Below are 25,529 nucleotides of genomic sequence, written 5' to 3'. Positions count from 1 at the left end.
AGAACATGAGACAGACCAAAATAAATAAGTAAATAAATAACATAATGCAACTGTAGAAAAATTTGACATAAGAAATGTCAAATTGTCTTGAAAGCTTCTTGATTAGCCCATATCCCATGTCAAGATTCATTGACCCTCTGTAGGTCTCAGGCTGAATTCTACCGACTGACTGTTTTATAAGAAAGAACATGTACCAAGTTTAACATTTGACATAAACAAATAAATACTTTATGATGTCTAAGTTTTTATTTGTGGAGATTTGTCTTCAAACTGAAAATTTAGGATGAACATTTCAACTGGGAAAAATATGGAGATATAATTCCACTAAGTGTGCCAAATGAGCTCAAATTAAATATACAGATGGTTGTATTTAACTCATCCCATGTAGGCCTTGCTCCTCTTTGATGATCTTTCTAGATGAGCAGAAACCTCCTGTACTCTGGGGTAGTTCATTGCAAGGTAGAGAATTCAAGTAAGTTGGAAATAAAATGCAGATTTCCAAATCCATGATCTATGCTTCTCTGTTTATGTCACACTTCAATGGAAAGTTCTAGAGTTTGTGTAATTAGAATTTAGGAAACATTTTTCAAATAGTTCATGATAACATTATAAATAAGATGGATATATGAAGGCCAGGTGACAGGACAGACAAGTGGATTTGTAGCTGACTGAACAGTTGTGCCCTGGTATTTGATTAATGTATTGATGCCAATGCAGAGGTTGACATATAATGTCATTCCTCTGGGTGCTGTTCTTGGCCATGTCTATCTAGTTCATCAGTTTTATCGAAGATGTGCACAATGACAGGAAGCATGCTCATCAAATTTGCTAATGATGCCAGGCTTGGAGAAAATTAATATCATGGTGACAGAATCAATATTCTAGCAGCACATTCAACAAGTGAAGTGTGGGCGCAAACAAACCAGATGAATATTATGCGTAAAAGATTGGTGTCCAACATTGGTGTCCAGGACACTGTAACACACCAGGAGGAGATGCTTAAGAGTGTGATTGTGAAGAAGTGAGCAGGAAGCACTGATTGGGACAAAAGGTTAAAAAGACATTGTGGGATTTCTCAGAGAGTAAGAGGGCCTAAGGTCATAGGAATGAAGTAGAGATGCAGAAATTAAATCAAGTGGCTGCAAGCAACTGTTGAGGGAAATAGTGAACTAAGGGTTGCAGAATACACTACAAGTGTCTGTCCTGGGTAGCTGGGCTCAGGGATGGAGGTGGCAGGTGGAGAGGATATACTGGTAAAGATAGGAAGCTCCTCCTTTGTAGGGCATCCCAGGGAGAGGTGACAGGTGTAGATAACATAGGCAGGAGGTGGAAACACTGGGTCTGAAGACCCGGGCTGGCATTATCTCTCTGACATGCACTGGAAGTGGTTACTTAATGGCGTTGAGCCTCAGTTTTTCTTATGGCAAATTGTGGCCCATCCTATCTATTTTGAAGGGCAAATTACAAATCATTAATTAGATGGATACTTTTAAATTTCTTACGTTACATTACTTATCCATTTCAAAGTATTCCTCTGTAAATTTTCTGTATTTTCCATTATGACTCCTAGGCTGCTTTTACTTTCCACGTTTGTAAGTCTTCAGTTACAAACTCCCATCCCCACGATTTGTCCTCTTTTACTATACTCTTCTACATGCTGACTCTTTGTTTACATTATTCTGATTTTTAATGGTTTCTAATGTATTTATTGCTTCTTTTATCTTTTTATTTTCTTCTTTTTATTTCTTTTTCTAATAAAGATCTTAAGATGTTTAATCCTCTTATTTTTCCTTTTCTTTTTTCACTGATAGCAACCTTTAAAGTTATGAAAGTTCCTTTGTTCCTACTTTGACCAATATTTAATATCAATACCTCCCGTTTGTATTTTTTTTAAAGTGAGTTTATTTCTATCCCAGTCAAACTGATATTTAGAAGTGCTTATCTGAAGCATTTTAAAGATTTTGCTGAAACTTGGTGGCTTTAGTTTTTAATTTTACATTAATACATGTACTGTCTGATTTTCTATTTTTGAGTTTTAGTTATCTGTTTCAATGAATTTAAATTATTTGGGTAGAGATTTATTTCCTGCTTGACAGAGTTTAAGTCCTCTGACACTGTGTTTCATTCTCAGCTTGGCTAACTTGCTTGTCCCTAGGTATATCTTGTGTGGCCACTAGTCTCCCCCGGCTGTAGCATTTCATGCTGTCGATTTGACCTGTATTTCCAGAATTCTCTCTGACCTCTAACTTTTCTGAACATTGTTTCTTCCACACTCCTTTTCTTTGCCTCAGTTCAACCCAAGCCTCCACTAGCCATTCTCTCTCTCCCAGATACCTACCTTGGTCCTGATTGTCTAATCCATTTCCATGGGTCTTTCCACCCATCTATGCCACTTTTCAGTTCTGTTCCCAAGAAACCTAGGGGACTTCCTACTTTAAATTCTACTTTGGTTAATATTATCAACCAGACTATTCCTTTGTTCATGCAATGTGAGAATCTCTGCCCTTGAAATAAGTTCAGGGAAAATGGTTTCATACTTAACCTAATAATTTATATTATTTGGTCTCTTTTTTAGCTTTTTATTTTTAATTGTTTTTATAATTTAAGACTTCTCTTTGCTTATCTCTTTATTTTTGTATGAAATCTACAACATTTTCTTCAACCTGTAAATATTTAAAACTTTGTCACTCGGGTTGTATTCATCAGTGCAAAATTTTAATTATCAGTTGCAGAATAGCATGGGGCCTTTCTAATTCTGCATGTTCTTATCTTTTTATAAACCACAATGAATTTCATCCTTTGAGCTTCATAAGCCACTTTCATCCTATATCTTCCTCCATGCATAATTAATCTGTTTTTAATAATTCTTAAAAAATGTTATTAGCAAGTAATTAGTAGAGTCCTTTACTTATGTCTCCAAATTACTAGTGTTTACTCAGGTAATAAATATAATACTTGGTGTAGGTTCTCCAGAAGATATTGGGGTAAATACTTTTATTTACTAATTTTCTAAGTCTTATATGATATGTCATGCTTTCATGTCTGAGTTAAAACTAAGGATACCCCAGTTTTTAGCTTTTTTTTTCATTGAACACAAAGAATTCTTATTTATATTTCATAATAGGCAATACTTTCTTCTTTGAACTACATGGAATACTTCATTTGTTTTTGTCTTTAACCACAGAGCTCTCAGTTGGATTTAGTTTCTGGTTGTTCCATATTATATAGGAATCAAATATGCTATTTCTAGTCTTGGTTTTCAATTCTGAAATATTTAATGAACCTTTTCCTTCCTTTCAGAATCTTTATTACTGTACATTGAACCTCATTCTCTATTCTTAAAATACATCGAGCTTTTCACACACTCTTTATTATTTAATTTTGAGGTCCTGTATTTTTTCAAGTGTATTTTCTCTTTGATTACTTTAACCATGAATTTCTACTAAGAACCTATTGTTATTTACATTTTCCAACCTACTATGTCTTTGATGAGACATTTCAATCATATCAATTTCATCTTGCTCCTCTTGGGGATGGCCAATTTGAGGTTTAACTCTTTTAAGTATAGCCTCCTGCCTTTTTGCAATATATAATTTTTTATTGGCATGTTTACTAAATTTCCTTAAGTTTTACTCATTAATCTTCAACCTGTGCTTCTCTAAGAATATTTAAGAAGTATATTTTGTAGGAGAGGTTTCTTAAAAAACAATCTATCACCATGATAGAAATCTCATTTTATTTTCAAATAGATCGTATCAAACATTTCATATTTCTGTAGTAAGTTAGTACAACAAAACATAAGAACTACAATGAGTAGTTATTGCATATGTGATAAAAAAAGATCGTTTTCATGAATAATATGTTCTAAATAATAATGATAGCAATAAAATAGTGAAAAATAAACACCCCCATATCACAAAGAGGTCAGTAGTCACTCAGAAATTGTTCAGAGTCACTAGTTGAAAGAATTCAAAGTGAAATGGCAAACTATTATTCTTTTTTCTAAAAAAATTTCAATATACTAAAACAACTGCACTTTGAAAGAATATGGAAAAATATTATTTTTAAGGTGTCCTAATATTCTGAACTGCAAATTTGATAGTGATATTTTATTCTTTTGCTCTTCTTTCTTTCCCCCTCCAGTATTGGGGATTCAGCCAAAGGGTAGTCTCCCACTGAGCTGCATTCCCATCCCTTATTTTTTATTTTGAGATAGGATTTCACTAAGTTGCTGACCTTGAACTTGCAATTCTCTTGCCTTAGCCTCCCAAGTAGTTGAAATACCAGCATGTGCCACATACCCATCAGTGATCTTGGGTTCTTTTAGAGATACTCTGAACTTTCCAGATTTTCTAGAAGAAAGACATAAAGTTGTAATAAAACAAAAGGCAATGATAACTGATGAAAAGATTCAGAGCACAGAAAACTACATTGGTGGAATGGTTCAGGGAAGCATACCAGAATAAATAGAATTGAATCAGAGGCTTTGAGAATTGGCAAGATTTATCTTGAAACAAAGGACCATAAATGGTCAAGAAGGAGCTAGCAAAGTCCCAAACATCCGAAGGCTTAGGACGTTTCCAAGGTAATCTATTGACTAGAAAACTAGAATATAAGATGATACTGTTGAGAAGCCACAGCAGAATTATTCTCCTTTTTTTTTTGAGAAATGTGAATATTATAATTGCTATTATAAAATGCTGTTGTATGTTTTTTTTTTTTGAGAGAGAGAGAGAATTTTTTAATATTTATTTTTTAGTTTTCAGTGAACACAACATCTTTGTTTGTATGTGGAACTGAGGATCGAACCTGGGCCGCACTCATGCGGGGCGAGCGTGCTACGGTTTGAGCCACATCCCCAGCCCCAATTGTTGTATGTTTTTTAAGAATGGGGATTCATTCTAAGAAATTCATTCCTAGGAGATTCATTGCCTTGTGGATATCATACAGTAGTTACACCAGCCTGGTGGTATAGCCTATCAGACATTAACTATATGATCTATCTCTTATAGTCAATTGTATATGTAGTCCATTGTTTACTGAACCTTGCTATAAAGTCAATGGCATGTAAAACTTCATATAAAAAAATAAGCATACCCTAGTACCCTAGGAACTAGTACCTAAGAACAATTTCTTCTGAGCTCTGCTTTCATAAAGATGAAAGTTACTTTATGATAGTTGATAATTTATATTTCAAACCAATTTGTGGTAATACCTGTTATCTCTGAAGTAGATGGAGAAATATTCAGTGCAAAAGATATCATGATTGAAATAGCAAACAAAAATAAACACACCCAGCAGAGCCGACATACTCTCAACAGATTAGCTTGAAAACATTATTGTTAACTCCATTGCCTATAATCATGACCAGAACTAGAAACAAGCTCATTTAGTTTCAATGAGTCCAACTAGCTATTCCCACCAACCCCCAGTGTTCTAGGAGACGTTTAGCTAATGGTTGGATGGGCATCAGGCCAGATGCATAGTCGCTGCTTAGTAAGGACTTAATTTCCCTGTTTCTAAACTACCACCATGGTGAGTCCGAGGCAAGTCCAACAAAAGGGGGGCCTGCTGGTGGGGTTCACAGTGCCCAGCAAGATGCACTAATACGAAGGGCCTCTGTCTCCATTCATTTCCCCAGTGGAGACACAGCCAGTGCACAGAAGCAAGGAGCAAGGACAGCGACTATTTAGTTACTGTCTTTGTGTCACTTAAACCTCTGGTCTTTGAATCTTCTTTAGCAGAATGAGGACTGTGACTATACAAAATAGAGTGTCATTTTGCAGGTTAAAGTTTTTTCAAAGGATAAACCACCTAAGAGCAACAGAAGCTAGCCTGGATGGACGAGACACAAGCTCACACGTGCTCTCTGGTTTTATAAAGGGGTGCAGGGTGTGCGGCCTTGCCACCCGCAGCAGAGGGATGGCGTGCTCTGTTTTTCTGTGCTGGTCACTGGGTTTAGAGCTCTGAGGAAAAGGTATTTTTAATTGAGTTTTCTAGTTTTTTTCTCCAGTGGTGTGTATGGGTGTGTGTGTCTGTCTGTCATCTCTTTGAAATGTTCCTTTGCTAGGTCTTTTCAGAAATCAGCACTACATGCTTCGTTCCTGTTTATATATATATATATATAAGTCCACTAAATTCTTATTGAGGGAAATGATGTGTCTTCCCCCACCCAGTGGCCTGCTGCCTTCCTTTTGTATGATTTCTGTTCCATAATTGCACTTAAATTCTAGCCACACCACCCTGGTGTGTGGTCTGTATGTCAGTGTGGGTTTGAAATGCCCTCATCATTCTCTCTGGCTCTGTATTCCCTGACAATATTTTCAATATTCTATTAATCAGTAGTCTTGTTTTTCATGAACACACTGATCCTAAAAGTCCAGGATAAAAAAAAAAAATCATTTAACTATAGTTTCAGTGGTTGCTGTTGTGATTTGGATTCCATGCTAAGCTAGTTCTTAATAAAGAAAGACCATATAGAATTTGTGTATTTTAATCTGTCTTAGGTCAGAAGATCCTGCTAGGCTCTTCCTATGCTAAACAAACCATCTTGCGAAATATGGTTATGTGGGTAGTTTGGTGATTTTTTTTTGCAGAGCTAATGTTTGTCTGAGATGTGCACTTCATGCTGTGTATTAGACGCGTCACGTTCAGGGGCTTAGCAGGGCTCTCTTTCTGCATGTCAAGGCTGAGAAGTTTCAGTTTTCATGTCAGGCAAACCCTGTGTTGTCCAGCAAAGAGATGAGCTGTTGCTTATCTGAGTGTTTTAAACTAGATAAAAAGCAAAAGAAAAGCCCAGGACAGCATCTGCAAATAAGCAGTTGCCATCTAGTACTGCTGGCTACAATATAATTTGAGGGGCTGGAGAACTTGGGAAAGCCACTGCAGAATCTAATTGATATGCTTGGGAAAGTTCGATTGCTCTGCTGTTGGGACGCTTAACAGTCTGCCTGTTGCCAAGCTGCAGTCTTGAAAGGGCACCCGTCAGTGTGGGTGAAGAGTTCCAGAGACACGTTCTCTCCTGTCATCCCCTCAGGACCTGTGGACCTACAGGCCTGACTCATGCCAGTGACGGCTGCGACATTTATGGGCCAGGCTGCATGTCTTTTATCCAGAGACAATTACCAGGGTAGCGCTGAGGCAGGACTGAGCCTCTGGGCACAGTAGCTGTCATACCTACTGCTGAGGATTGTGAATTAATGATCAGATGCGTTTGGCAGGTTGTACAACATTAACTTTAAATTGTTAGTTCCTCCACGAGTGTCCAGCAGTCATCTCTTTATACCTTTCCTTTCATCCTGGGTCTGAATTTTGAAGAATAAACACTTTTTAGATATCCTGCATCTTTATTTTTTAGCCACTTACACTCTGAGCAGGGACATTGGGTGTTTTTTTTTTTTTTTTTTTTTTTTTTTTTACTCTGGTTGTCTTTGGTGGTAGCTCATCCAGAATATGACAGAATGTTCCTTGCCTCCACTTTCTCATGATCGCAGTAGTAAGAAAGCCTGTTATTCTCCTGACCATGGTGTCTCATTACTTACTGCTGCGGGAACCTGCTTCATATCCTCTCAGTGAATAGTTACAAAATAGCTCCATATTTGCCATGGTGCTAAGTACCCTTGCTTAACTTCATTGCTCTGTGTGTGTGTGTGTGTGTGTGTGTGTGTGTGTGTTTAATAATAAACAAGGTGTGAATAAATATTCTCCTGGCCATGGTTATCTTCAGTAGCACAATGATAAGTGGAGTATGCTAGGACGAAAGGAATTCGAGGACACTGAGCCCTTGAAAGGGAATGTGACGGGTGCTGTGCTACATGGTGACTCTGGGCTTCCACAGAAGCCACTGTGATGTTATGCACTGTGTAAAACTTCTGGCCTTTTCGTCTGTGAATTCCTATCATAGATGAAACTGAAACTGTGTTGTTATGTGCCCTCAATTTTTTATTCTGTTCAATGAAGTGTTTTTTTTTTTTTTTCTTTTTGGCTTCTTTTTAGCAGGAAAAGATTTTTCCCTGATTTTTACTTAGAATATTAATTAGTCTGGCAATATTCCTATTACAGCCAAAGAGAGGACATTAATAATAATTAGAACATAACAATTAGTTTGGGGGAGATCCTATCTAATTGAGAATCTTGGCGATCCAGCTAAGCTGTTTGGGGTTCCCTTTTCCTTCCCGCAATATAATCCTGGTATTTTCATCCCCCAGTTGTGACACTTACCAACAGGCCTGTGGCCCTTCCTCTGTGCTGCCTTTAGCATGAAAACAACTTACCCAGCAAAAGGAGATGAATAATTAATCCTTTATTCCCACTAGGAGAAAATGACACATATGGCTGAGTAGCAGGGGGGCTTAAGAAAAAGAGCTGTCACCGGGTGCCTTTTCTTCCAAATGTTAAAGAATGCCACTCCTCTCCACACATAGAATTGGCGCATCAAGTAATGACAGGAGCAATACCCATGAAGGTACTAGATAGGAAGGCATGGAGGAGAGATCACTTTCGATGAACACAACTGAAATTGAGGCAACTGTTGTTTTACAAATAGAAACATAATTAAGTACATACCCTGGATTTCTCTTTCCTAAGTTAACTTAATGCTAACACCTTTGTGGGCACCTAACAGGGTCTGGGATCCACTAGACTACTATAAAGGCTGAATATGAATTGAGCATGATCCTAGCAGCTCAGGAGGCTGAAGCAGGATGATCACAAGCTCAAAGCCAGTCTCAGCCACTTAGTGAGACCATAAGCAACTTAGCAAGAACCTATCTCTAAATAAAATATAAAGAGGGCGGGGGATGTGGCTCTGTGGTTAAATACCCATACAGATCATCAGTAACTCCTGAATTGATTTCAGGGGACCACTGATGATCTATTAGTATACCAAACATTTTGTAGGGACTGAATAAATGCTATTTCACACATAAATGGAATAGATTTCAAATGCACACAGCTGCTTTTGACTTTCATAAAATAGAAAACCATTTCATTTAATTCCTCAGTGCATGGTAGCTTTTTGTTTGTTTTGTTACTCTGCATTGTCCTAATCAACAATTTCTAGAGGTATAGCATAGGGAGGGCCAAAATAGTCATGGAATTTGTAAAGCCTCTCATATTTTGGAAGTTTGTGAGCCACCATGATGGAGAGGACTTGGACCCAGATTCCTGAAGGTAGTACCATCTACTTTGACACCTACAAGGAGACTTCCCTTGGAAGCAGCAGCCTCCTTATCTGCTTATGGACTACACAGCACCTATGTCGGCCACTGTGGTCCCTTCTTGTAGAACAGGCATCATTTATTTTTGCCTCCTATTGAAGAAACCATCAGTTACTTCTGCTTATGTAGGAGGCAGAATAAGTCAATAAGGATTATGTGGCAGGAATTTCAGAGCTCTGGAAAGGCCGTACTGCCATTTGAAATCTATTGTTCATACAGATACCCTAGGGAAAGTTAGCACTTCACATTTGTATCATTGTTCCCTTCTTGATGTCAATAGTGAGGTTTAGAAATCTATGCATTAGAAGTGGAGGAGGAGTGTCTGCTAAAGGAGGGAAAGAGATTATGGGACTCCAGTGCCTGGGGAGGAAGTTTAGGTGCTCCAAACCTCAGATTCACATTCTGCTCTTCCCTAAATTGAGCCATGGTGGTGAGAGCATTGCTTTCCAGCATTTTCGAAGAGAGATTCATTTATGTGTAAAAATAGAATCTGTGATGACGTACAATGTGCTGCATTCAACAATAGGCTCTAGAGAACAGGACCTTGTTTGGGAATTCTGAAAGAAGAATCTTACTTTATAGAATCAGAACACTGTTGAATAGGAAAGATGCACTGAGGTGATTGGCTTCCATGATTTCTTTTGTTTTACCAATAACTGAATCTCAGAAATTGATTTTTTCAGTGATGGAGAAAAATAGTTTACATTTCTAGTGGAAGATTATATGCATTTACTGACATTTCATCTCTCTCTCTCTCTCTCTCTCTCTCTCTCTCTCTCTCTCTGTTTCTCTCTCTCTTTTTTTTTTATGCCTACTGGGTTTTAAGAAATCTAAACTTTGCAGCAGCAATACTTATAGGAAAGGTCTCTGTAGATCCTCTCTGGTGAGGTTAGTGTGATAATAGAGGTGCTCATACACGTAGGACAAGGTAACATTTAATTATACCCTACTAAATTGCACAATTCAGGATGGTTGCTGCTCTGGTCACTAAATTCCAGCAACATCTACTAGTTTTTGACAACCAAAAGTACCCCACCTGTTTCCTTATACTTCTGAGAAGGGTACAAGCCCAACTAAGAACCACCGTGTATCACCCAAGGCAGAAACATACTCCTAGGCATTCTGGTAAGAGGATTCGGTCCAGAGCAAGAATACTGTCCTTACAGCATTGACAAATTGGCCACTGTAGAACTCTTTAGTCCTGGCAGGCTCAGGTCTTCATTCATCCACTGACTCACCACACCTGTGCTCCCTGGATTCTGCTGGAGTGTCGTGTTTGCTCTTTAACCAGAACTCACCAAATGCCAACGCAGAGGGATGAGAATCATTCTTAATTTTACACCATAGGGTTCAACTCTGTAGTGCTTTGTGTGCCTGCCTGGCTTTTCCCGCTGTTGGGGACAAGAGAGATTTTACAGTAAGAAATGGATCACTTTCACTTTCCTCTTTCTTTATTCAAGCTTCTCAATATTTCCACCTGTACCTGGGCTTTCAAAGTGCTACTGATAAGCTGACGATTTTGTTTTAGGGGCTTGATAGGGAGTTGGAGATTAAATACTGCAAACTGTGAGCACTAAGCTGTCCCCTAGGCAAATAAACAAGAGCAGTTCCGAAGAGACATAAAATTGGTTTTCCAGACTTAACTTCCACAACTGGTTTAATAAAGCTTGTAAAAATACACTCTAATTGTTCTGTGGCACTTTTTACATCACAGAGATTCTACTTCAAACCTTTTATGACTCCCTTGTTCTACAGGTAGATGTTTATATTATGACAGATACCTCTAATTAGCTAAACAAGAAAAACCCACTGAATAATTTCCCACATGGAAATTAAGCCTCTGGACCCAGCTCTCCATGCCAGTGCTACTTATCCATTGTTCCCCGTTCTCCATGGAAGTCCATGTATGTTCAGCATCGCACCAAGGCAGCCACTGTTGAAAACCTGGTTCCCATCGACACTGGAGTCCCCGGGTCTGTGGGTTCACACGGGGGATAGCAGATGGCAGATTATAGGGTCTAGGCCCTGCAAAGTCTGTCTACAATTGCAATTGGTGCATCAGGGTCCTTGAGTTTTCTCTGAAACCCCCTGCAGCCCCCAGAAGGTTGTAGCTTGGAGCAGAAAACTGAATCAGTAACAGAGAACTCAGGTGTTGGGAAGCATTAGGCAGGTTGCCTAGAGTTTTATGTTACCAAGATCTATGGGAGGAGAGAGAGGCAGCAACACTTCTATTCCTGTTCAGCCTCTGAGGATCAGAGTGTAATAACCTCTCTTGGTCTGAAGTGAAGCCACATTGCTTCAGTATGCCTGTCTACACTTTCAGAACTCACTTTTCTAACCCTCCTTGTTTGTGTCTTTCCAGGTTATAATAATTCTGTGTCATATCCCTGGAGTCCTGTAGGGCAGCTCCTCAACTCCTAGACCAGTCTGTGTCCAGCACAAGTCATGTGACTCCACAAGGACTTTGAAGGAAGCTTCACTGTAGAGATTTTCTGTCTGAATTCAGGCACCGTAGATTCTGCTCTTTACGATGCCTACAAACGCTTCGCATAGGGATGGATAAACTGGCTTCAGAAAGTGTAATTTTATATAGGAAAAATCAAGAATGGACAATTAAAGTTTCTATTTGAATTAATAATATCTTCAGGGGCTTTGGCTGGGAAATTTCCAAGGCCCTCTCCAGGACTAAAGTTCTGTAGTTCTGAATTAGATTCAATCACTGTACTGGAAAGCAGTAATTCCACAGAGTATTTTCCTATGCTTCCCCCATTGCTGGGCATTAATTCCTTGATCCCAAATATTGGGTTCATGGACATGTGAGTTCACCGGCACCAACTGACTGAATCCCTTCCTGGAATTGCTAATGTGCTCACATCACATTTTTTGGGGTTTGATATAAGCTCACTTTGAGATGACTTTGATTTTCAGACTCAGAAAGAAAGACAAAGAGGCAACTAGGCAGCAGACTGAGGTGCAGCTCTTCAGTGCAGAGGGAGAGGAGCACCAGAAAGGTCCTTGGAAAAGAAGTGTCAAGGGAGGTTTGGACCGAGGTGATGAGTGAGAAGGTCTCAACTCTGTATAGGAGTTATTGTGTCCACAGTTCAACTTTTGATCTGAGTACATATTCTCTCACCACCCTCCCCTACCCCTTCTCTTCCTGGAGATTATATTTTTTTCTGTATACATGTTATATATACACACACACACACACACACACACACACACACACACATATATACGTATATATTTATTCTCTCTCTGTTCTACTAATATATATATATATATATGTGTAAAATATTTGTGTTTTCCTGTTTTGATAATAATACCTAGAGAATTAATATGTATTTGAAACATATGGAGATTTGTTTATTAACTTCTGTATAGTAGTAGGAAATTCTCATGTCGTTATGTGTATTCAAAGCAGAAATGGGCCTTTTCATCCTAAGAATACCAAGGTTGCATTCTGTTCCTCCTCCCCTGAGCATGAAAGGGTCCCTTGGGTCCCTACCCTCCCACATCCATGCTGGACTGAAGCTGGGGAAGCTGATTCCTGAATAAGCTGCAGCGCTGGTGTTGACTTCACTTCTTTTGAACCGACTGGCATTTCCTAATGGTGTCATCATTTTCTAATTTCCTGTGTTCTTGTTCACTGGTTTAATTTTTAATGCAGGGCTCTCTATGATCTGACTCCTGCATTTCTTTCCCATCCTAGACCCTAGCTCTCGCCCCTCTCTCTGAGTTCTGGGTTTACTTATTTGGAAGCATGGTGGGGTTCTGTTTTTTTTTTTTTTTTTTTTTTTTTTACACTTTCTTTCTTTTTTCTCTTCTCCTGTCTGGAATAGCCATTTCCCCAAATTTGCATGGTTCCCTCCCATGATTAGTAAAAATACGTCCCAAAGTGTCTGCTCTGGGAGATAGACTCTCTACCCTGCCAGAGAGGAGACCTCACCCTGCCTTTGCCAACCTGGTCACCATACATGTGTTCTTTATGTAACTTTATGGGTTGCATGAACTATGTGTTCTCAATCATATCTTTCTTTCTACACTGTCCATGCAGAGGACAACATATTTTACTCAGCATTATGTCCAGACGTGCCCACTTATATAAGGCACATAGGAGCTGTGTTTAAGTGAAAAGACTCAGCAGATCAGCATTTCACATTGGTCCCAATGTCAACCCTGAAGGACATACTATTTAACTTCTATAAAAAACCTCAGTGATGACTCTTACTCTCAGTGTGTAGGATACAAATGCCTAAAGTTTGCATCACAGGCAGTTGGGGATATGCTATGGCCTTGTAAGACAGATTTTAATTTTTATTACAAAAGCAATATGACTTCACTTTCGTATGGCCATATCTTGCCTTAGGAAAGATTTCAAATTCATTAAATATGGTCTTGATTTTTAGATTCAGTGGTAGATTCAAAAAACCAAAATCTTGGTTTGAAGTGAACCTGATATTTTTCTAAATATCTCACTTCTAGAATTTTCTTCTATTAACTAAGTGCTATAAAAAAGAAGGAAAATCTTAATTTTCAATTTGTAATGAGACACAATCAAATTAACTCACCCCCAAGCAACTGTGAATTCCACTGTGTCCAACAGATAGGCTACCCTTTGGGAAACAGGTCTAGAATCCCATGTTTTCTGATTCCTGGATCCTCATCCCACTAATAGAATATTGACTCTGTCATCTAGAAAGTTAGACCCCAATGTTGAAGTAATAGATAAGAAGTGGTGCCGTGCGATCGATGCCCTCTTTAAGTAGTAAAGCCTTCCATCAGTTTGACAGAGAAACAAGAGGGAAACAGAGTAATAAAATTTAATAACAGCTGGCCTGTGTTGATTCCTTTATGAGCTAGACAGTATAATAATATCATACAGGTACCAACTGCCTTTTATAGAGAACTAAGAAGTGGGTGGTATAGCTCCCATTTTACTCATGGAAATACTGAGGCTTGGAGATTTTTAAGATTTTAACTCTTCTAATCAAGAGTTAGAAGCAGCAGAGTCCAGAATGGATCCATGTGCTTGAAAACAAATCCCTTGCTCTTGACCACAACATTAGGCCTCCTGTCAGGATGGAAAAATTCCCTAAAGGCACAGCAGAACTTCTGAGAGGTAATTACCTCCTAAGCAGGTCTGGAGAAAAGAGGCCAGGGAAGGTCTCCTTGCTTCCTTAGTAAAAGAAAGTGTGACTCTGGTGTGAGTTAGGTAGGGATTGCCTGTGAACCTGTCTCCTAAGAGCCTGGCTTGGTCCTCAGGCAACTCTGCACCCAGCACCATCAGCTCAACTAGACCATGAACTGTACAGAATACCAGGGATGGATCAGTGTACAGAGAGTGAACCAGCCTTTCCCCCCTTAGGCCCAGAGACCTGAAAACCCCCACGTCAATCATATTCTCTGCAAGGACCCAGGCTGTCACTGCAAACATTCATCACTCAGTAAAATATGCTATAAATATGCATGCTGAAGGAAATTAATATGCCAGCCTTTGATATACTTTCACCTAGAAATCCCAACAAATGATTGCCTCACTGGATTTAAAACCTGCTTTTTTGTCTAGTTACATATGCTTTTGAGTTGAAATTGCTCAGCATTCTTTAAAGTTTGCAAAGCACCATGAAAAATCATTGAAATGTAATCACTAAAATATGTAAATTGTTGCTATTGTTCTTAAGTGCTTCTTCACGTAGGATATGATCATTTCAAAGACAAAGTAAGATCTCTTTCATGTCAACAGCGATTATGTTTACAGCATGGGATCCATCTTCGGTACATGAGCTGTATTCGTTTTGTAAAGTTTATAAAGTTGTTTTAAATTTTTGAACTCTATATTCCATTTTCATTAGCCTCTTTTTTTCCCCCCTCTTGCTTTCTTTTTTTACTTCTATTTTTGAAGAAAATTGTCACTTTGGAGGCAGCAAAAGCATCCAGTAGTAAAATTGCCACTAAGTAATTTTATATTAAGCACTAGTTGGTAGACTCTGATTTTAAAAAGCAGTTTAGTTTCCTTTTAGTGTAAAATATAACCAATGTTGATTTGAGGGTAAATGTACTCTGCTTTGTAGTATGGGAGTGGAGACCTTCAAAGTTAATATTTTTAAAAATATATAAACATTATAAAAAGCACAGGGAGGTACCTCTGCAATTTGCAGGAAAGTTACTTCTCTGGCCTCTGAGTATTGCTTAAAGAATCTCAGTTCTTTTCCCCCTTGTACTGCCCCCCAACCAGACCTGTTAAAGACACATCTTTTTAAAGCTGTCTTTTTTTGTTTTTGTTTTTGTTATAGGTGACACAATATCTTTATTTTTTATTCATGTAGTGCTGAGGATCTAACCCAGTGCCTCATACATGCTAGGCGAGTGCTCTGCCTCTGAGCCACACCCCAGCCCTGTCTTTTGGTTTTTAATGGACAAAAAATAGTTGTTTACTTAAGAGATACAATGTGATATTTTGATACATGCATACACTTGGGATGATGGCATCAGTCTAGTTAACAGATCTGTCTTCTCACATATTTATCATTTCTCTGTGGTAAAAGCATTTACAATCCACTCCTCTGGCATTTTTTTTAAGACTTTTTTCTTTTAAGTTGTAGATGGGCACAATGCCTTTATTTTATTTATTTATGTGGTGCTGAGGAATCAACCCACTGCCTCACACATGCAAGACAAGTACCCTACCACTGAGCCACCACTCCAGCACTCTCTTAGCATTTGGGAATACTCAGTCTTACTACTAACTGTATTCATGAAGCTATGTAACAGATGGCCCCTATCCAGCTGAAACTTTGTAGCTTTTGACCAACTCCTTCCATCTCCCCATTACCTCTCTTCCTGTCTAAGTCTTAGGTTACCAACTTGCTTCTCTTGCTTCTATGAGTTTGACTATTTTAGAATCCATAGCAAAGTGACATCATGCAGTGTTTGTTTTTCTGTGCCTGGCTTATTTCACTCAGCATAATGTCCTCCAAGTTCATCCCTGTTTTCACAAATGTCAGAATTTCCATTAAGGAGAAAACTTTATTACTCTGGTGGCCAAAAAGTGAAAAAATTGAGACATTTTCCCCTTTATCTTTAGAAAAAGCCTAATGCAGTTTCGAACTCCTGTAGCCTTCTTAGCCAGGCATCTTGCCTTAGGGTAGTTCCTGGTGACAGTTTTTGGGAAGCATGACAACCATTTTCCCAGGCACCTTTTGTTCAGAGATATGACTGATGATCTGAGTTGACTTGTGGTCAGTGTAAAAGCAAGACTCTAGGGATACAGGTATCTTCCTAAAATGGAATTGTAATCATGCATTTAGAAGGCTCTGGAGAAACAAGAAGGTAAAAAGAAAGCTCCTAAGAGTTAGAAAATAAGCAGTAAAACTGGATTTATGGACAGGCAGGGAATTTTAAAATAAAAGCTTATGCTTGAATTAGCTGTCACCTTTAAGGAAAGAAAATGAGGATTTTCAAAAATAATATGTAAATGCAAAAATGACTTAGCCAGCATTAATGGATAAATCCATAGCATTGTTTTAAGCCAGGTCCTGATGTGCAGGTATACTGATAAAATGCAGATCAATTTACTCGTTGCATGATTGGAGACCATACTAATTGTGATTCATAACTGTCACCCACCATTTGTGCTATTTGAGAGCAATTCCGAGCGTAGGTAATTATGGTAGATTGCCCCTGTGCCAAGAAGCCATTGCATAAATCCCTCAGCTGAGGTAGGACTGACAAGATGTGAGTAATAGACTGCACCTTGGAAAAGATTTATATTTGAGGCCCGGTTAGCTGGAGTGCTTTCTGCTTTTCATTTCTCAATAACTTGACTGGAACTAAGGCAGTCAATTATTTCCCAAATTCTCCATTTTCCTGATAGGATAATCAATAAAGAGCAACTATTAATTCAGAGTCACACTGATAGACTGAGGCTAGACAGTTTTACTCTGATATTGATTACTTTTGTGATTTACCACTGGGGGCAGACATTTTGGAGGTCATTAGAAATAGTTGCTTCTTAGTGATGCCCGTTGGCTTTGGGTAAGCACAGAGGTTTTGCTGTCATGGTCAGCTGGACTTCTTGATTCTCCATCATGCTGCTCAGGGCAGAAAGTAACATGATCCCATAAGTCTCTCTACTTATTTCATTCTATGAATGTCGGCCACACATACTCTTGCCTGGAATGGCAGGAACCCTTGTCCACATCATCATGTTAATAGAATCACTGTTCTTTAAAACTTCTGTACTTGCATTGTATTTGGTATCTACATCTGAATTTCTCAATCAGGATTCTCAGATATACTGATTTCTGCCAATCACCTAATCAAAATCCAATTACCCTGCTTTCTTTTTTGCAAATATGCTGGTTTCACATTTAGTATGTAGTTCTAGCTCCCCAGCTTAAAATATAGCAGATTCTTTGGTTGTAAATGTTCTCCATCTCACCAAGTCAGAACCCCTCAATTTTGCAAAACACTACCCCTTTGCTATAGACAACTATAAGTGGCAGTTTTAGGAAATTATGTATTTATAATATTTTGCTATGTGTGATCTTACTTAGTTTTTCATGTGCCTTTTTAAAAATAGTTTTCTTTTGTGAGTTAGTTTTTTAAACAGGTCTTGGTAACCAAATATATTTTTAAAACCACACTGTGGTATTTGGTTTATATCTACTAACTATAGATTAATTAATGCCACTGATGAACTATAAAAATTTGAGATTTTTATGGAATGTTGAGACTATCTTTTTTAACATTAAAGTTATTTTTGAGAAGAATAAATACATACATGCACAGGCCAACTACAACCAGTTAGATTAGCCACAGGTCTATGCTAACCAAACCATTATGTTGGGTTAGGGGTAAAAGAGGCACAAAGTCAGGGCCAAAGTTAAAAGAGCAAAAGGAGGAGAAAATTGGATTCCTGAATGATTAGAAGAAAGTCAGAATCACTCAGGAAAAGATAATATAAATTTTTTAATATGTGGGATTAGTGTCTGTTGCCATAGGTCCATTTAGATGTATTTGATGTCTCTATGTAGCATAGGTTTAGAGATCACTAGCCACTATCTTTTTTTATAAAGGCATTCATAAATAAAGAGTAATCTGTATTTTTTCATCATAAAATCTCTGTTTTCAAGAAGAACAACTTGTTAATTTTTAAGTATTAAAAATCTCCATACTTATAAATAAATCCAACTTTGGTTATTGTTTACTGAAAAATGTTTATGCATTATAGTTAAGAATTTTTCTACTACAGTGTAAAGGAATATAAATTTTCATTCCTCTTGCACTGATATGTCATTTATATTATAAACTTCTCAAAAAGCTGAGAGAAGTGTAACTTACATTCTTATTCATATACTTTCAAGAAAATAGAATAGTATCAAGAAGGCAAAGCTTTACCTGTGAATTAATACATGACCCAGGCTACATGTATAACTCTTAGTTCAGGTTAATCTTTGTGCTAATTGTTCCACTTAACAAATATTCACAGTGGTGGATTGTATGGTACCCTTGAGATACAGAAATACAGAACAATTAATGAAATCCAGAGGTGTCTTATCTGATTTTAGTGTCCATCTCTTGAATATGAGATCATTGCAGTTCTCTGTGTGAAGAGAATTTTCAATGTGAAAGGAACTTATTCCTCCAAGAATAGCACCAGATTGTTCTCAAATTGTTCCACTTTTCTTGAAATTTAAAATTTTCATCTGATGGGAAAACATTTGTAAGCTCATCTTCTCAGCCCAAATGCAGAGTTATCTTCTATGTCAGTGTAACTTTAGCTGGAAGTGACCCATCATGCACACCTTAGACAATTGGGCACGTCATTCTGTGTGTGCTCAAAGGTTTTTGTGAGGTCTGGAAGAAAAGGAGGGAAACCCTACTTTAAACTGTATAGGTTCTAGTACAGAATTTCAGTTCCTGTCCAACTGGTAAGTTTACAAGAACTTCTAGCAGTTATTCAGCAAAAGAAGTTGAGCATGAGAATCAAATCCCTCCTCTTGTCTTTTCAGTGAAATTACAAAGTGGAAGGAGATATGACCCATAGTGAGGCCATTAATGTACTTGTGTATGTATCTTGGGAATCTAATATTTTGCCTTTGTTGAAAAGTCAAGTTAATTTTGTTAAATTAAAAGATACATGATTTCTGGAGATCTGCTATACCACCTTGTACCTAAAGTTAACATGATCATGTATCAAAAGCGTTCTTACGAAAGTAGAGCCCATGTTCAGTGTATTTACAATAATTTTAAAAAAAGAAAGAAAAATTTAAAAACTGCCTGCCAGTTAAAATGAAAAAAATATTTTAAAGATAATTGCTAGAGTATATTATATCAAGCCCAAAGAAAGATAGTTTTTTAAAGATTCTTAAATTGGGGGAAGGAAATGAAAGATGATACAAAGTAATACTGTAAGTATTTTCATAGTCAAACACCATAAAATATATTGAGCTATTTGTCATAAACATTGCTACAAAGAAATTCTCTCTTTGGTCATTGTGTTAAAATAATGCTATAGAATGGTGTCTCATTGACTGGCTTCATTGTCAGGATGCGAAGCCATCTATAGTTACCTGAAGACCAAAAACATGTAATTGTTTCTGGTGGCAAAAAGAATCAGTTCCTATGGGGCCACTCATTTTAGATCCGTGGGCATCCTGTCTGATTCAAAAGCAAAACACAAGTGATCCAAAGCGCATCATTTTTCCCCCTCTATGATGGTAACTTGGGGTCATTTTGCAACATTTCTGGGTTCAGATGCCTAGAACTATTGTTGATATTGTTTCTTGAACGTTAACCCTCAGTGACATAATTGGTACTTTTAAAATAATCAGTATGGGAAGCTCCCGCCTGAAAGATGTGCATAATGAAGGTGCTCCTGTTTATAGATCATTTTGGCTGCTTATCAGAGCAGAAGCAGCTGTATTTTGGACTTAGAATTTCTATTTAATGCAGCAAGAAAAAAGCAACAAGTCCTCTTCCAGGAAATCACATTTTGTTGAGAGAAGCAAAGTAAAAGGAGGTGCTGTTCTACACCACGGAAACTTATGAAAGTGGGAGCGAAATTAAGGTGGCAGTTTGTTTCCCAGTGATCTAAATCTGTTATTTTTTAACTGTCTACTTTGAAATTAATGTATATTTCTCAAGAGTAAAAATATTTTTAGAATCCTTATCAGTCAGAAAAAAAAAATTCATCTTCAACCCAAATGAATTGGAATGTGTAGCTAAAATAACCCCATTTTGCTCATGTGTGGAATAGCTGTTGAGTCTTTTATTATAAGCAAACAGCAAGTGCTTGCTCCATGTATAGCTGATGCAAATTAAGCACATACTCTATTTCATAAATGAAGGGAGAATTATTGGAAACACTCTTTCACTGATCAGTAAAAACTGATTACCATCAAAGAAGGGCCTGATTACTAACCACCAGCTTAGTGTTTAGCCATAACATCTGGCCAACTCAGAGGGGAAAATTTGCTGAGCTTAAAAAATGTTTATTCCAACTTTCAACTCATGCATGTATAGAACACAGATGAGGAAACATCTGATGTCCTTCGGATTTCTGTTGTTAAACAAATGTAACTCATCCCCCAGCAAAAATGTAGTAAGTTTTTCTCCCCAACCCCCACCTCACTGATTTGGTCTCTTAAGCTATTAAGTAACAAGGACTCAAAAAAAAAAAAAAAAGCATACGAAAATCAAGGGTGATTAGAGCCCTTAAAATATGTGAGGGATAATTGTGACTTTACATTTCTTCACATACACTTTGATCTAGGTGGAATTTCATCATTTTAATTCACTTCATGTGGTTTGAGGCATAGGCCTGAAGACTCACTGGAGACAGATGAACTCAGGACCTTCCACGCCTTGACTGGAACCCTGGCTCTCACTTAGTACCTGTCTGTGGCTGATTTCTTGGTGCTTGGTTAAGGATTCCTAACCTGAAAACCAAATGACTTTGCTTAGCAGTCTTTTCCCTGAGAATCCGTCCTTGACCATTTAAGTCTAGGTCCTCAGAACCACAAGTTTCTCTCTTGGTACCCATGGGCACTTAATCACTGAGCCACATCCCCAACCCTTTTTATTTTTTATTTTGAGACCAGGTCTCCTTAAGTTGCTTATGGCCTTGCTCAATTGCTGAGGCTGGCTTTCAACTTCCAATCCTCCTGCCTCAGCCTCCCAAGCCAATGGGATTACAGACATGGGCCGCTGTGCCCAGCCATGATTTCTTATTTAATGGCCAGTCCTCCCTGCCCGAGCCTGAAAATATACTAGCCACTCAGTAAATGCGGATTGAATGGATTCATGAATGAAGAGGTAAATGAACGAGAGACACTGTGAAGTTTAAATCTAGGAACAAGGGTTTGTATAAAAATGAAGACCATGCAAAGCAGAGTAAGGCAAGTGCTGAAACACATAGAAAAGAGGAGTGAGGGATCATGCATTGTTGTCGTGGACATTACAAAATCTTCATAGAGGATTGTTCTTTTATATAAACCCTGGCTTATTTTTTATATGTGTTCTTAATTTAAACTGGTTTGAAAATAATGAATATTCATGGTAAAACATTCAAACAGGCTTTTGTCTTCTTTGGGGGGTTGGTTGCTTGCTTACTCTCAGTGAAGTTTCTTTCACAAAAGGATGCTCATTTACCAGGCCCCAACAGGGAGCTTCATGGGATTATTTTTTCCTACTTAACAACATTGGAATTTAAACCCTAATTTCTAAAAACATAGGAGCTAGCTAAAATTAGCACTGATTTAGTGCTCTGGGTCAACTTAAAGTGACATGTGAACAGTGGAGGGAAATACAGTTTCTAAATCCTGTGAATCTCAGTGGGGCCTTTTCATGGGCTCATGCCATGATAATCTTGTTCTCAGGGATAAGGTTTTCTAAGTCAATATTTTTCTAAAAGCATGCCCTTTTGTCTTCCACTAAATATGGTAGTCTTTGTTTCTTCAATGACCATGTGAGAACAGAAGGGAAATTTCTTCTCAGAGAAGACAGAGCGAAGGAACCCGTACTTCTTGCCAAAGGTTATCACAGTCTAATAGCATGAAGGAATGTCTGCTTCTCTAAATAAATGGTGCTGGGACACCAGTTAGTCTTATTAAATAGCTGGTAAAATGTTCCAAGTCGGAGAGAAACACAATCTGTATGGGGCTGTTGCATGTGGCCAAGCGGGAGCTCTAGAGGGCTGCAGAGGTCTCTGGAAGGAGAACCTGCTCAAGGTCATGGAGGATTACCTTTCTCAGTACTTCCCCAAAGTCTATTTCCAAGGCTTTCTCTTCTCCCTCCTCTCCCTCCCTCCCTGTCTCTCAGCTCACCTTACTCCTGAACCCTCACCTCTTCCATCTTTTTTTAATTAACATTTTTCTCTTGTACTTGTGCACTTGCTTTTTATTTTCTTTGCTTTTAATCTATAGTTATTTTATGTGTGAGGATGTATGCCAAATTCTCCACCATATGGGAATTACGTTGGCAGCAGAATTTGGCGTGCAAGCTCTAACTAAATGCAGGGCTGAGAAGGGAGAATGATTTCCATTTTACCTGTATTCTTTTAGTTGAAATCTCTATTTTTTTCAACCTTGGTATGAGTTAACATCAGCTGGGATACCTGTTAAATCATGAGATGTTTACACTCTGGGTTTAGTCACTAACTAGTTGAGCACTTACTAGTTGGGGAGATGATATAGCCAACTCTTCTGCTTTGCCTTGGACAGAGGATATTCTGGGCCACGTGCTAAAGCCAGGATATTCCTGAGCAAATTGGAAGAGTTAGTCATCTTATTTACTAGACATGAAGACCAAAACAGTGAGTTCATCCATCTGCTTTCTGTCTTTCTATCCTAATTATTTTAAAACACAACAACAAAACAGCCCACTTTTATAGATACAAAATATGTAGATAATGCTTCTTATTTTTTTTTTAATTTTCAGATATCCCTCAGTTATTCTGTGGGTAAATATATATACAATGAGAGCAAAAGCTACATAATAATCATTTTAGGATTAAATGAGATAAAACATATAAGGCATTTAATACAGCCTTGATATATTGAATGTTCAATAAATACTAGATATTAATGATTTTTCTTTATGCCTCCAAGTGTTTAGTTTCTTCTTGGCTTCCTGAAATGATAAGCATTTGTGAGGGAAGTTTCTCAAAGGTCTTCAATTTGGCGGCTGTTCAGGTGCAAGCCACTATTATTCTGTGTGGTGATACGCTTTGTCTCTCCTTTCAAGACAGGTCCTCCTAGCTAGAACATTCCCTGGAGTTTCTCTGACTCTGAGGAGCTGGGCCTGGAGAGTTTTGCCTGTCCAGGAGATTTGTGGAGGCATGGAGGTTTCTCCATACTCTCCATGGCAGCAGCAGGATTCTACCCACCTTCTGGATTCTTCCATGGACCTATGATTTCTTTCTCAATGGTATATGCCCCCAGACCCAACAACTGCTTCTGAAATTTGCTTATAGCAGTCAGCATTCCAATTTCTTTATATAGTATTCAACTTAAAGTTAATTCTAGACAAAGACCCACTTCCTCTGGCAAATAAATCCACTCCTCCCACATATTCTTTTGGTCAAATAAGGTTGCAGACATATTTGGCACTTACTTAAGCAGTTCTCATCCTTCAGATGGCCTATAAGTTGTTTCCTGAAAACACAAAATGAAACCTCATCTTCCAGGTAGAAAAGATGCACAGAGACATCGTGCATGGGCTTGTTGTATTATCCTCAGGGTCTCACAACCCCCACACCAAGCCGTGCACTCCTGTCTGGTTTTTGCTGAACATGATATATAATAAAGGACTCCTGTATGCCCCCTTCCCCAGAGAAATTGAACATGCCATCTGTAAAAACCAGTTGTTTCAGTCATGTTAGTAGAAAATAAGGAGCATCAAGGTGACAAAATAAATCAGAGAAGTAACTGAAGGCAGAACCCAAGAAGACCGACTCCCGACCCTGAACAGTCACCACATGGCACTTCTTCCTTGGGGAGAGTCTTACCATGGCAGAAAGTGCCAGCAAGCAGGCCTCTAAATTATACATGAGTGTCCCGTCTTCACTCCATGGCTAGTTGAAGGCGCAGGCGAGTGCTGCTCTTTGGGCTCTGTTTTTCACATCATCTTGTTTGTTTCTCAAGCGTTGGAGACTAAGACCCTGCCACATGGCTTCCGAAGGTAGGCTTGGAGGACCCAGGGTGGAAGGTTCCATGTCCTGGTTCACAGCAAGGTGTTCATTTCACCTTTGTTTGTTCATTTATCATTTGAGAATAAAATAAGTCAATAAGTTTTAAAAGTCAACCTTCAGGTGTCTGCAGACCACAGAAAAGAGTGTGAACCACTAAAGACAAATCATCAAAATACGTGAACAAACAAGGAAAATGACTAGGTTCCTGGCTCATGAATTTTCAGCCTAGGGGTCATCAAACTTGGATTAGGTTGGACGACTGAAGATCAGCTTGTCACGCCTTTTTCCTCTGATAAAGATGAGGACTGCGGGGAGAGTGTTCATCCAAGATTGTCAAAACAACCTGGTGTGGTAACTCACAAATTATTATTTTTTTATGATTCTGGAAAAATCATTTTCATACCCTGACAATATGCTTCAATCATGTAGTGCTTATGGAATTGCCTTTTACATAGAATAGGCTCAGAAGTTTTTGAAAACCAAGCTCTGAATCTCTTCGTAAAATGTCACTAATACTAAAGTAGTGACACCAACTAGCATTAGGTAGTCTAGGGTGTTTTATTTCTTCCTCATACTTTTTGCTCTTATCTTCAAAGATAATGGCATTGCTTAGGTTTAGAGCTATCTGTGAGAAAACACACCTTTTCGCCCCCTGCTGAGAAGGATCCTTGACTATATTTGAAGAAAGGTACAGGTATGCTTTGGGACTGCAACAACTAAAGCCCCAAGTCCCCTGTTTGGTCACAACTGTCTTGTGTGTACCGGGGTGTTTGTGTAGACTGTGAAGTTTCAAAAGCTGAAGATATTTCAATGGAAAGATCTGACTTTGGCCGTGAGGCACTGTTAAAAGTAAGTGATGTACAGGAAATATATTTGGGGAGCATTAAAAGATAGTCGATACACAGGAAGAGACACAAGAAGAAATACTAGTTAGGACAGTCCTGCAATTTCTTACGTGGAAAAAAAAAATCAAAGACGAACAAATGGAACACTGTCATAACAAATATGAGGGTGTGCAGGAGGAGTCGTAAATTTTTAGAATATTGGTTATGTACAGGGCCTTGCCTGTCGTATTCATCTCATATCTCAGGTGAAAACCCCTGTCTGCTGAGAGG

General features: G+C 38.3%; 1 protein-coding gene across 2 annotated transcripts in view; it reads left to right on the top strand.

The window, feature by feature from the left end:
* Nucleotides 1-25,529, top strand: part of Gpc6 (glypican 6) — a 1,039,564-nt gene that overhangs the window by 432,432 nt on the left and 581,603 nt on the right. The gene's annotated exons all lie outside the window — the stretch shown is intronic.

Source organism: Urocitellus parryii, chromosome 2 (genome assembly GCF_045843805.1).
Source record: "Urocitellus parryii isolate mUroPar1 chromosome 2, mUroPar1.hap1, whole genome shotgun sequence".
Lineage (NCBI taxonomy): Eukaryota > Metazoa > Chordata > Mammalia > Rodentia > Sciuridae > Urocitellus > Urocitellus parryii.
The sequence above is the reverse complement of the archived record's forward strand: the minus strand, read 5'-3'. Positions and strand labels throughout refer to the sequence as shown.